At 42.9% G+C, this 12,470-nt stretch overlaps 1 pseudogene; it reads left to right on the plus strand.

The window, feature by feature from the left end:
* The first annotated feature begins 326 nt into the window (after nt 1–326).
* Nucleotides 327–2,347, plus strand: LOC142046897 (uncharacterized; annotated as a pseudogene).
* The last annotated feature ends 10,123 nt before the right edge of the window (nt 2,348–12,470 follow it).

Below are 12,470 nucleotides of genomic sequence, written 5' to 3' on the forward strand. Positions count from 1 at the left end.
AATTTAGCAGCATTATCTCGGTTTAACCCTGGACCCGTCCACACGACGAAGCCTTTTTTTCCGACTTACAGGGATCTTTAATTCAATTTCTTTACTCCACCTCCAAAAACAAGATTAGTGCTGAAATCGGCCTTGCCGGGTCAAATTTGGGGTAGTGTGGATGGAATTTGACGGTATTAGCCTTCGGGAGCTATCCCAGAGTGCTCCATTGTGACTGCTCTGGACAGCATTCTCAACTCAGATGCACTGGCCAGGTAGACAGGAAAAGGTCTGAAGTTTTGAATTTCATTTTCTGTTTGGCCAGCGTGGTGAGTTGATCAGCACAGGTGACCATGCAGAGCTCATCAGCACAGGTGACCATGGAGTCCCAGAATCGCAAAAGAGCTCCAGCATGGACCAAACGGGAGGATCTGATCGCTGTATGGGGAGACAAGTCCATGCTAGCTGAACTCCGTTCCAGTAAACGAAATGCCAAAACATTTGAAAATCTCCAAGGGCATGAAGGACAGAGGCTATAACGGGGATTCGCGGCAGTGCCATGTGAAAACTAAGGAGCTCAGACAAGCCTACCAAAAAAACAGAGAGGCAAATGGCCAGTTCGAGTCACAGCCCCAAACATGCCGTTCCTATGATGAGCTGCATGCCATTCTAGGCGGTGCAGCCACCAGTACCCCAGCCCTATGCTTTGACTCAACATGGAAGTGGGTTTTGGGGACAAGGAAGATAGCTCACAGCAAGGAAGCAGAGAAACCAGTTTTCCCCAATAGTTAGGATCTGTTTCTCACCCTGGACCTGGAGCCCATAACTCCTGAACATACCGAAGGCTGCCATCCGGACCCTGATGGTGGAGAAGGGACCGCTGGTGAGTGTACCTTTGTAAATATTAGACTCGGTTTAAAAGCAAGCGTGTTTAATGATTAATTTGCCCTGGCATTTGTGGCCAGTATAGCTACTGGAAAAGTCTGTTAACGTGTCTGGGGATGGAGCGGAAATCCTCCAGGGGCATCTCAATGAAGCTTTCCTGGATGTACTCCCAAAGCCTTTGCAAAAGGTTTCTGGGGAGGGCAGCTTTATTCCATCCTCCATGGTAGGAGACTTTACCATGCCAGGCCAGTAGCATCTTGTCTGGAATCATTGCATTCAAACAACATCCGTTCCTTATCTCTCTGTGTTATCCTTAGGAGAGTGATATCATTCATGGTTATGGTGAAATAGGGTGATTTTATTAAGGGGAATTCAGAGGGGCCCGTTCCTGTTGGGCTGTTTGCCTGTGGCTGAACAAAAATGTTCCCCACTGTTAGCCATGTGGTGGGGGGAGGGGTGAAGCGATCATCCCAGAGAAGTGGGGGGTGGGGGTAGTTGGGTTTGTGCTGCATGCTAACCCGCAAACCCCAGCTCCTTCTTTTAAATTGCCAACCCATTTTAAATGGTCAACCCGACAGCCACTTGGTATGGGAAATGAGGGTGCTGCTGTTTGAAACCATTCCCACATGTTATGAAGGTTAAAGAAGCCAAAAGACTGTGGCTTACCATGGCTGCCTCCAAGCCGAAATCTGTTGCCCAGCCTTGCATGAGTGATCTCTCACACCAGAACGGCAGGCCCACCCTCAGTAAGAGGCAAAATGTGACCTTGTAACAAAAGCACATGTGCTATGTAATTTTAACAGCAAGGTTTACCATGAAAGCGTGTACCCATTGTTCTGTAAAATGTTTTTAACTACCACTCTCCCTTTTTTTCCCTCCACCAGCTGCATATGTTTCTCCTTTCCAGAGGCTAGTGAAGATTAGAAGGTGAAAAAAAACTCACTTAGGATGAAATGTTCTCTGAGCTCATGCTGTCATCCCACACTGACAGAGCACAGCATGGAGCAATGCATGGAAGCAGACAGTGTCAAAGTGCAGGAAAGCACAGTATGAATGTGAGGAGAAGTGGCGGACTAAAGAGAGTAAGTGGCGGGCTGAAGATGTTAGGTGGCATCAGCTTGCTGACAGAAGGCAGGAGTCAATGCTCAGGCTGCTGGAGCATCAAACTCATATATGCTCCAGCATATGGTTGAGCTGCAGCAAAGGCAGCAGGAGCACAGCCCACCGCTACAGCCCCTGTGTAACCAACTGTCCTCCTCCCCAAGTTCCATAGCCTCCTCACTCAGAAGCCCAAGAACACGGTGCGGGAGTCTCTGGCTACCCAGCCACTCCACCCCAGAGGATTGCCCAAGCAACAGAAGGCTGGCATTCAATAAGTTTTAAAGTACAGTGTGGCCTTGTCCTTCCCTCCTCCCTCACCTTTCATGGGCTACCTTGGCAGTTATCCCCCTATTTGTGTGATGAATTTATAAAGAATGCGTGAATGTGAAGCAACAATGACTTTATTGCCTCTGCAAGTGGTGATCAAAGTGGGGAGGGGAGGGTGGCTAGCTTGCAGGTAAGTAGAGTGAACCAAGGGGGGGAGGTGCAGTTTTCATCAAGGAGATACGAACAGAAATTTCACACCATAGCCTGGCCAGTTATGAAACTGGTTTTCAAAGCTTCTCTGATGCACACCGCACCCTCCTGTACTCTAACTGCCCTGGTGTCTGGCTGTGCATAATCAGCGACCAGGTGGTTTGCCTCAACCTCCCACTCCACCGTAAATGTCTCCTCTTTACTCTCACAGATGTTGTGGAGCACACAGCAAGCAGTAATAACAATGGGAATACTGGTTTCGCTGAGGTCTAAGCAAGTCAGTAAACTGCACCAGCGTACTTTTAAACATCCAAATGCACATTCTACCACCATTTGGCACTTGCTCAGCCTATAGTTGAATAGTTCCTGACTACTGTCCAGGCTGCCTGTGTATGGCTTCATGAGTCAGGGCATTAAGGGGTAGGCTGGGTCCCCAAAGATAATTATAGGCATTTCAACATCCCCAATGGTCATTTTCTGGTCCGGGAAGAAAGTCTCTTCCTGCAACTTTTGAAACAGACCAGAGTTCCTGAAGACACAAGCATCATATACCTTTCCCAGCCATCCCACAATGATGTTGGTGAAACGTCCCTTGTGATCCACCAGGGCTTGCAGCACCATTAATGTACTCGCTGGCTTGGTGCCCAGTGCCAAGATAGGGCTATGGGTTCCGTCTATTGCCCCACCACAGTTAGGGAATTCCATGGCAGCAAAGCCATCCACTATGACCAGCACATTTCCCAGAGTCACTACCCTTGATATCAGCAGCTCTTTGATTGCGTTGGCTACTTGGATCACAGCAGCCCCCTACAGTAGATTTGCCCACTCCAAATTGATGCCCAACTGACTGGCATTGCAAACTTTCACAGGGCTATCGCCACTCACTCTCAGCTGTGAGGGCTGCTCTCATCTTGGTATTCTGATGCTTCAGGGCAGGGGAAAGCAAGTCACAAAGTCCCATGAAAGTGCCCTTACACATGTGAAAGTTTCACAGCCACTGGGAATTGTTCCAGACCTGCAACACTAAGCAGTCCCACCAGTCTGTGCTTGTTTCCCGGGCCCAGAATCAGCGTTCCACAGCATGAACCTGCCCCATTAACACCATGATGTGCACATTGCCAGGGCCCATACTTTGTGAGAAGTCTATGTCCTCATCATTGCATTGCCATCGTCTCCTTGCCTAGTTTTGCTTTTGTAGGTTCTGGTTCTGCATATACTGCAGGATAATGCGCGTGGTGTTTATAGTACTCATAATTGCTGCGGTGATCTGAGCAGGCTCCATGATCCCAGTTCTATGGTGTCTGTGCTGAAAAAAAGGCACAAAATGATTGTCTGCCATTGCTCTGACGGAGGGAAGGGCGACTGATGACATGGCTTACAGGGAATTAAAATCAACAAAAGGAGTGGCTTGGCATCAAGGAGAAACACAAACAACTGGCACACACAATGGGCCCCTCAAGGATTGAACTCAAAACTCTGGGTTTAGCAGGCCATTGATTTCATAGAGGGAGGGAGGAAGGAGCAAATGAATACAAAACAAATCAGGTCAATTTCTTGTTTTGATCCACTCCATCTATCTTTTACATCTTAGGCTGGCAGCAGACAGTGCAGAACAACTGCTAGCCATCATCATCTCCTGGGTGCTCGGCAGAAGATGGGAATGACCTGGCTGAGTCACTCCCATGTCTGCCCAGGCACCCCTGACCGACCTCACCAAGGTCGGCTAAAAGAGCACCCAGGAATATGACGACGATGGCTACCAGGCATAATGCACCATCTGATGCCAAAAGGCAATAAGCTGCTGCTGTATAGCAATGCAGTCCCACATCTGCCAGCACCCAGGAGACGTACAATGACGGTGAGCTGAGCGGGCTCCATGCTTGCTGTGGTATGGCGTCTGCACAGGTAACCCAGGAAAAAAAGCACAAAATGATTGTCTGCCATTGCTTTCACGGAGGGAGGGAGGGAGGGAGGGAGAGGGAGGCCTGACGACATGTACCCAGAACCACCCACAACACTGTTTTTGCTACATCAGGCACTGGGATCTCAACCCAGAATTTCAATGGGTGGCAGAGACTGTGGGAACTGTGGGCTAGCTACCCACAGCTAGCCACAGTGCAACGCTCCAGAAGTCGACGCTAGCCTCGGTACTGTGGACGCAGTCCGCCAAGTTAGCGCACTTAGAGCATTTTGTGTGGGGACACACACAATCGACTGTATAAAAATGATTCCTAAAAAAAGACTTCTATAAATTCGACCTAATTTCGTAGTGTAGACATACCCTTAGTGATAGAATACACCACCAGTGTGGAGTATCTGCCCTGTTTTAGCCAGTTTGCCCTGAGGTAGCAGCTCCAGACAATGTGACAGTTGGCCCATCACAGTTTTCCATGCTCTAGCAGCTGAAATCCACTAGGATGAAACTGAGACCTTTTGACATTTTTTCCATGGAAAACCAGAGAGCAGAAGAGAGCTCAGAATAGCCTGATGGGTAAAGCACTCCTCTAGGATGTGGGAGACCCAGGTCCAAGTTAGATCACATTGTTAACATCTAACAAGATATAGGTAAACACAGACAAATACAATTAGTATTAACTTCTAGTTACCTGACAATAGAGGTTTGCATTTAAAAGAATTTAGTCTACTTAATGGCTTTGATAACCATCTACAGCACAGGAAATGGCCCTATTTACCATTTCATTACTTCTCTAGTATGTTTTTAAAGGTTAATCTGGGATCACTTTAACCTGCTGGTTGCTTAACACTTTCTGGCTCAGTGTCACAGGGGTACTTAAAGCACTTCATGTGGACAGTTAGGCTCTTCACTTCATCATCAGTTAAGCTAGGAGCCTAAACTGTCTTTGAGGCTCTGGGCCCTTGTGTCCTCAGATTCCAAAACTGCGAGGGTTGATTCAGTCCCTAGCGCAAGCTGAGGCAGCCTACAAGGCTCCCTTAAGTTGTGCTCCTTGCTGTCATAGCCCCTGTTGGGCTAGCAGGGAATCATCAAGGGACAGGATCCATTCTCTCCTTTCTCTGGCACCCCTCCACGCTACCCCAGAATGCTCACTGTGCTGCAGGGATGTTTCAGAGGCCCCTTACATTGGTGCTGTTGGTGTAGGTTGTAGGGAAATTATGAATGTGGTCCCATAACTGTGGCAAGCCTTTTATCTCAGTAACTAGCACATGAGCTGCTAACTGGAGGCTATCGTACCTCATAAGAGCATTTTGCTGTTTGGAAATTTACAGTGCATAAAGTTTGAAAAGTGTGCAGTTTTTTATGAATGCAAACCACATTTTAATAAATTGTACAAGAGACAGAGGATACAAAGACACCCTGTATGGAATTGTTGGCCTTCTTAGGTAACGCAATCTCACGTTGCCCTTCCTGCATATCTTCTCATTTTGTAATGCATCCAGTTCCCCTTTTTGTCTGACTTCTCTTCCTTTCCCACTTGAGTCTGTGTTGATGTAAAAGCAACTAAAGACACCTGGAATCACGAGTCTACACACTTGTCTCCCTTGAATGTAGGCTACTAACTTTATTACTGTTCACCTCTTCAGTGCAACAGTGCTACCACCCACCATGAGAACATGAAAGGCTTAAAAATTACACACTGACTTTACCTTTGACCTGTTAACTTATTTTATTATATAGTTTCCTTATGAAATGGGGTGTGTGTATACCCTATGGAACAAACATACACTGTAATATCTGCATATTTTAAAGTTGATTTTTTAAAAAAAAGTAAATATATATTTTGTGGCCAAGATTTTTCCAGATGAGTGCCTAAAGTTATTTTCCTAAATCCATATTTAGGCAACTAAACAATTCTTAGAATCCTCTATTGACTATAATAAAAGCTTGCTTAGATACTCAGCATTTCTGGCAATAAGACAACTTATTTAGTTGTCTAAATATGGATTTAGGAACATAACTTTAGGCACCCATTTAAAAAAAACCTTCGTCTGTTTGAGATGTTTTGAGCATTTAAATGGGGCTGTACCTTGTATTTCACTGACTGAGAAGCTAAATCCTTTAGGGCCATATTTTCAAAAGAATTTGAATGCCTAATGAAACCTACCTGCTTAGGCACCTCATGGGACATTCAAAGACACCTATCTTAATCTTTTTAGCACCTAAATACCTTTGACAATCTGGTCCTCAGTTACTATGGACCTAATCCTGTATCTACTGAAGTTGGTGACAAAGTCCTAATTGGCCTCAGTGGGTTCAGGATTGAGCACCTTGAGCCTAACCGTGCAGGGCTCAGAAGAAACTGTAAAACTCACTTACAATTACATTTCTCTACCTTCTTAAAATGTCACAATTCTAAATTGTTATCTCTGGACATTCCAGTCTAGCAGTGTGTCAGGCCGCAATGAGAATCTTTCCCCAGGTATAATGCTCCAATTTCTAACACTGCAAGATGCATGAGCTAATGTACCTTAGAACCATTAGCTTTTTATATGTATGGAAAAGGGGGTTTTGAGGAAGTACAAATTGTGCACATCTTGTGTGATATTTATTTATTTATTTATTGAAGAAACTTTTCTGGGACTTCGAAATGGATTGTTACAATAAGCCCAAGGGAGATCATTGACTGGACAGAGAATCCTAGAATCATAGACTGGAAGGGACATTGAGAGGTCTTCTAGTTCAGTTTTCTGCACTCAAGGCAGGAAAAAGTATTATCTAGACCATCCCTGACAGGTCTTTGTCTAACATGTTCTGTGGAATCTCCATCATTGGAGATTTTTAAAACTCCCTAGGTAATTTGTTCCATTGCTTAACAATTCTGACAGTTACGAAGCTCTTCCTAATGTCCAACCTAAATCGCCCTTGCTGCAGTTCAAGCCCATTGCTGCTTGTCCTAGCCTCAGAGGTTAAGGAGAACAATTTTTCTCCCTCCTTCTTGTAACAACCTTTTATATATTTGAAAACTGTTATCATGTCCCCTCTCAGTCTTCTCTTCTCCAGACTAAACAAACCCAATTTTTTCAGTCTTTCCTCATGGGTCATGTTTTCTAGACCTTTAATCATTTTTGTTGCTCTTCTCTGGATTTTTCTCCAATTTGTCCACATCTTTTCTGAACTAGTGAAATGGTCACATATGCTTGACAAATTAATTTATCACATGGTCTTGCAACTGATTACAAGGATGTTTCCTCCATAGATGTGATTTGTATGAGTGTGAGATACGTATTAGTGTGCATACACATACATAGCATGCTGCATGCTATAAATATCCCCTATTGACTTACAAGTCTGCAGACCAGTGCCATATTTACCTTCTGAGTTGATGAAAGCTTTGATGTTGTCCACTCACTAATGATGAAATCCTACAAGCACCTCAATCGCATTACAGCTTTGTGATTCACTTTGGCTAATGGATCATGTAATTTCTACTCTACAAATCCTATCCCACTGTGATAACTGAGCAAGAGAAAACGGTGTATTTAAAGGCATTATAACTATACAATGGAGAGGTATAAGGGAGTTTTATGTAATCCTTTCTCAATTATATGCCTGCCTTCTGCACTCCTGCAATGCATGTCTGGCTTTCATGGCTTCTTTTCCTTTCTGAAGTAACTAACAATTAGACTCACCTGCCATAGGTTTCAAATAGTGTTTAAATTGCCTCCCTTGAAGATCAAATTTGACTTAGGAATGGAACAATTTCTCATAAATGTGGTAACAGACTGCTCAAGTGGATGAATGATTTAGTCTAGATCTAAATTATAAAGTAATATTCTCTGAGAGAAATGTGAGTAGTACTAGAGTTCTGCATATGTAAAACAATTCTCCTTGCAATTACTCACAGCCTTTTGAATAGCTGCCTCAAGAAGAGCTAAATCCAAGAATAGAATATAAAAAGCCTCCATAGAACAAAGGCCTCTAGAAAACTAGAGGGCCTCTTCCTCAGAGCAACTCTGAATCAGGAAAACGTTCTTCAATATGAAACCCACTATGGCTTTTGTGGTAACTTAAATTTTACAATAAGATTATTTTGTTTTTATTGTGGGTTTTTAATACCATTGCTGTTTTTCATCTGCTGTGCTCAATTACAAACCAGTGGGTGGGGAAAATCTATTTTGTTTTCTAGTCTATTCTTAAAAGCTCTAATTTCTGCTCTCTGTATACCAATACCTGCAAATTCATGGCTGTCTGCACTGCAATAATATATTTTATATAGATCAGTAATTGCACAGTCTATGGTTGTGTGTATGTGGTTGCTAATATTTTGCAATTAAAGCAGGCAAAGAAGTGTTAATTGTTTATAGTTCTAAACTGGGGCAGGTGGACAGAAGATCATGAGACTATACCAGGCTGAAGATTCCCAGGGCTTAATTCAACTCTGTTACACCTTTGGGAGGATCTATTAATGGAGAATCTCTCTGTCCTAGTGAGGAGGCAAAGAGGGAAGATGATAAAATATGGATAGGATCTAATGAGAAACCATCAAATGAAACAGAGTACCAGTAAATTACATCATGTAATGGCAGACAGCTAAAAAGTGACAAATTTTTAAAGTGCTTATATACAAATGTGAGAAGTCTAAATAATAAGGTGGATAAACTAGAGTTCCTCCTATTAAATGAGGATATTGCTACGATAGGCATCACAGAAACTCGGTGGAATGAGGATAATTAATGGGACACAGTAATACCAGGGTGCAAAATATATCGAAAGGGAAGAACAGGTCATGCTGGGAGGTGGGGGGTGGCACTATATGTGATAGGAAGGTGTAGAATCAAATGAAGTAAAAATCTTAAATAAACCAAACTGTACCATAGAATCTCTATGGATAGTAATTTCATGCTCAGAAAATAAGAATATAGCAGTAGGGATATATTATCAACCATGAGACCAGGATGGTGATAGTGACTCTGAAATTATCAGGGAGATTAGAGAGGCTATAAAGATAAAAAACTCAGTAATAATGGGGGTTTTCCATTATCCCCATATTGACTGGGTACGTGTCACCTCAGGACGGGATGAAGAAATAAAGTTTCTTCACACCTTAAATGACTGCTTCTTGGATCAGCTAGTCCTGGAACCCACAAGAGGAGAGGCAATTCCTAAGTGGAACACAGGATCTGGTCCAAGAGGTGAATATGTCTGGACCGCTTGGTAATAGTGACCATAATATAATAAAATTTAACATTGTTGTGGCAGGGAAAACACCACAGCAGCCTAACACTGTAGTATTTAATTTCAGAAAGGGGAACTACACAAAAATGAGGAGGTTAGTTAAACAAAAATTAAAAGGTACAGTGCCAAAAGTGACATCCTTGCAATCTGCATGGAAACTTTTTAAAGACCCCCAAAATAGAGGATCAACTTAAATGTATACCCCAAATTAAAAAAACATAGTAAGAGAACAAAAAAAGTATCACTGTGGCTAAATAACAAAGTAGAAGAAGCAGGGAGACACAAAAAGGCCTCCTTTAAAAAGTGAAAGTTAAATCCTAGTGAGAAAAAGAGAAAGGAGCATAAACTCTGGCGAATGAAGTGTAAAAATGTAATTAGGAAAGCCAAAAATGAATTTTGAAGACCAGCTAACCAAAGACTCAAAGTAATAGCAAAAAAAAAATTAAGTACATCAGAAGCAGGAATTCTGCTAAGCAACCAGTGGGACCACTGGATGATCGAGATGCTAAAGGAGCATTCAGGGATGATAAGGCCATTGCGGAGAAACTAAATGAATTCTTTGCATCGATCTTCATGGCTGAGGATGTGAGGGAGATTCCCAAACCTGAGCCATTCTTTTTAGGTGACAAATCTGAGGAACTGTCCCAGACAGAGGTGTCATTAGAGGAGGTTTTGGAACAAATTCATAAACTAAACAGTAATAAGTCACCAGTAATAGATGGTATTTATCTAAGAGTTCTGAAGGAACTCAAATGTGAAATTGCAGAACTACTCACTATAGTCTGTAACCTATCATTTAAATCAGCTTCTGTACCAGATGAATGAAGGATAGCTAATGTGACGCCAATTTTTAAAAAGGGCTCCAGAGATGATCCCGGAAATTACAGACCAGTGAGCCTGACTTCAGTACTGGGCAAACTGGTTGAAACTGTAGAAAAGGACAAAATTGTCAGACACATAGATGAACATAATTTGTTGTGGAAGTGTCAGCATGTTTTCTGTAAAGGGAAATCATGCCTCAACGATCTACTAGAATTCTTTGAGGGGGTCAACCAGTATGTGGACAAGAGGGGGATACAGTGGACATAATGTTCTTAGATTTTCAGAAAGCCTCTGACGAGGTCCTTCACCAAAGGCTCTTAAGCAAAGTAAGTTGTCATGCGATAAGAGGGAAAATCCTCTCATGGTCTGGTAACTGATTAAAAGGTAAGAAACAAAGGGTAGGAATAAATGCTCAGTTTTCAGAATGGAGAGAGGTAAATAGTGGTGTCTCCCAGAGGTCTGTACTGGGCCCAGTCCTATTGAACATATTCATAAATGCTCTGGAAAAAGGGGTAAACAGTGAGGTGGCAAAATTTGCAGATAATACAAAACTACTCAAGATAGTTAAATCCCAGGCAGACTGCGAAGAGCTGTTAGTTTTTTTGACTGCCATTGCCTAGTCTCACAAAACTGGGTGTCTAGGCAATGGCAGTCAAAAAAACTAACAGAATGTTGGGAATCATTAAGAAAGGAATAGATAATAAGACAGAAAATATCATATTGCCTCTATATAAATCCATGGTACACGCACATCTTGAATACTGTGTGCAGATGTGGTCACCCCATCTCAAAAAATATATATTGGAATTGGAAAAGGTTCAGAATAGGGCAACAAAAATGATTAAGGGTATGGAATGGCTGCCATTGGAGGAGAGTGTAATAAGACTGTGACTTTTCAGCTTGGAAAAGAGATAAACAAAGGGGGATATTACAGAGGTCTATAAAATCATCACTGATTTGGAGAAAGTAAATAAGGAAGTGTTATTTATTCCTTCTCATAACTAGGGGCCACTACATGAAATTAATAGTCAGCAGGTTTAAAACAACCAAAAGGAAGTAATTTTTCCCCCACAATGCACAACCTGTGGAACTCCTTGCCAGAGGATGTTTGTGAAGGCCAAGATTATAACAGGGTTCAAAAAAGAACTAGATCAATTCATGGAGGATAGGTCCATCAATGGCTATTAGCCAGGATGGGCAGGGATGGTGTCCCTAGCCTCTGTGTGCCAGAATCTGGAAATCAGCGACAGGGCATGGATCACGTGATGATTACCTGTTCTGTTCATTCCCTCTGGGACACCTGGCATTGGCCACTGTTGGAAGACAGCATTCTGGGCTAGATGGACCTTTGGTCTGATCCCGTATTGCCATTATGGTCTTATGGCATTAGGGGTTGGTGCACTACTCCTATCACTCCACCCAGGGGCATATTAAAGAAAATGACAGCTTCATACACTGACCTGTGAAAGACACTGTGTATGTATACCTGGAATGGAAATGACTGTTCTTTCTCCTTAAGATCTGTTCCCTTAATTAAATTTTTTAATTGGCTGATTCATGTTACTGAATAAAATTCTGTTTCACAACATATGCTGGCTGGTACTGAGCAGGTCTGACCTCAACCTATTTTCTGTTACTACACTGTCTCTGAACCCCTAGCATTCACAAACAATATTAATAGATGCATTGACAAACACAACAATCACCAAAAGATTAATTCCAGGCCACAAAAGTGAGGCCAGGCAGAACACACTACAGCAACACGCTAGTTCACTATTAAAATGGTGTTTCAAAGCCTCCCTGAGCCGCATAGCTCTGCACTGAGCTCTTCTTATAGTCCTTGTAGCTGGCTGTTCAAATTCACCAGCCTCCACCCCAGGAGAAACTTCTTCCCCTTTGCTTTACAGATGTTAGGTGGGAAACAGCAGGCAGGTAGAACCATTGGGATATTTTTCTCACTGAGGTCCAAACTAATAAGCAAAGCGTGAGTGACATTTCAAACAACCAAAGGCACATTCAGCTGTCATTCTGCACTTGGTGAGTCTGTAGTTCA

Source organism: Chelonoidis abingdonii, chromosome 1 (genome assembly GCF_003597395.2).
Source record: "Chelonoidis abingdonii isolate Lonesome George chromosome 1, CheloAbing_2.0, whole genome shotgun sequence".
In the NCBI taxonomy this organism is placed as follows: domain Eukaryota; kingdom Metazoa; phylum Chordata; order Testudines; family Testudinidae; genus Chelonoidis; species Chelonoidis abingdonii.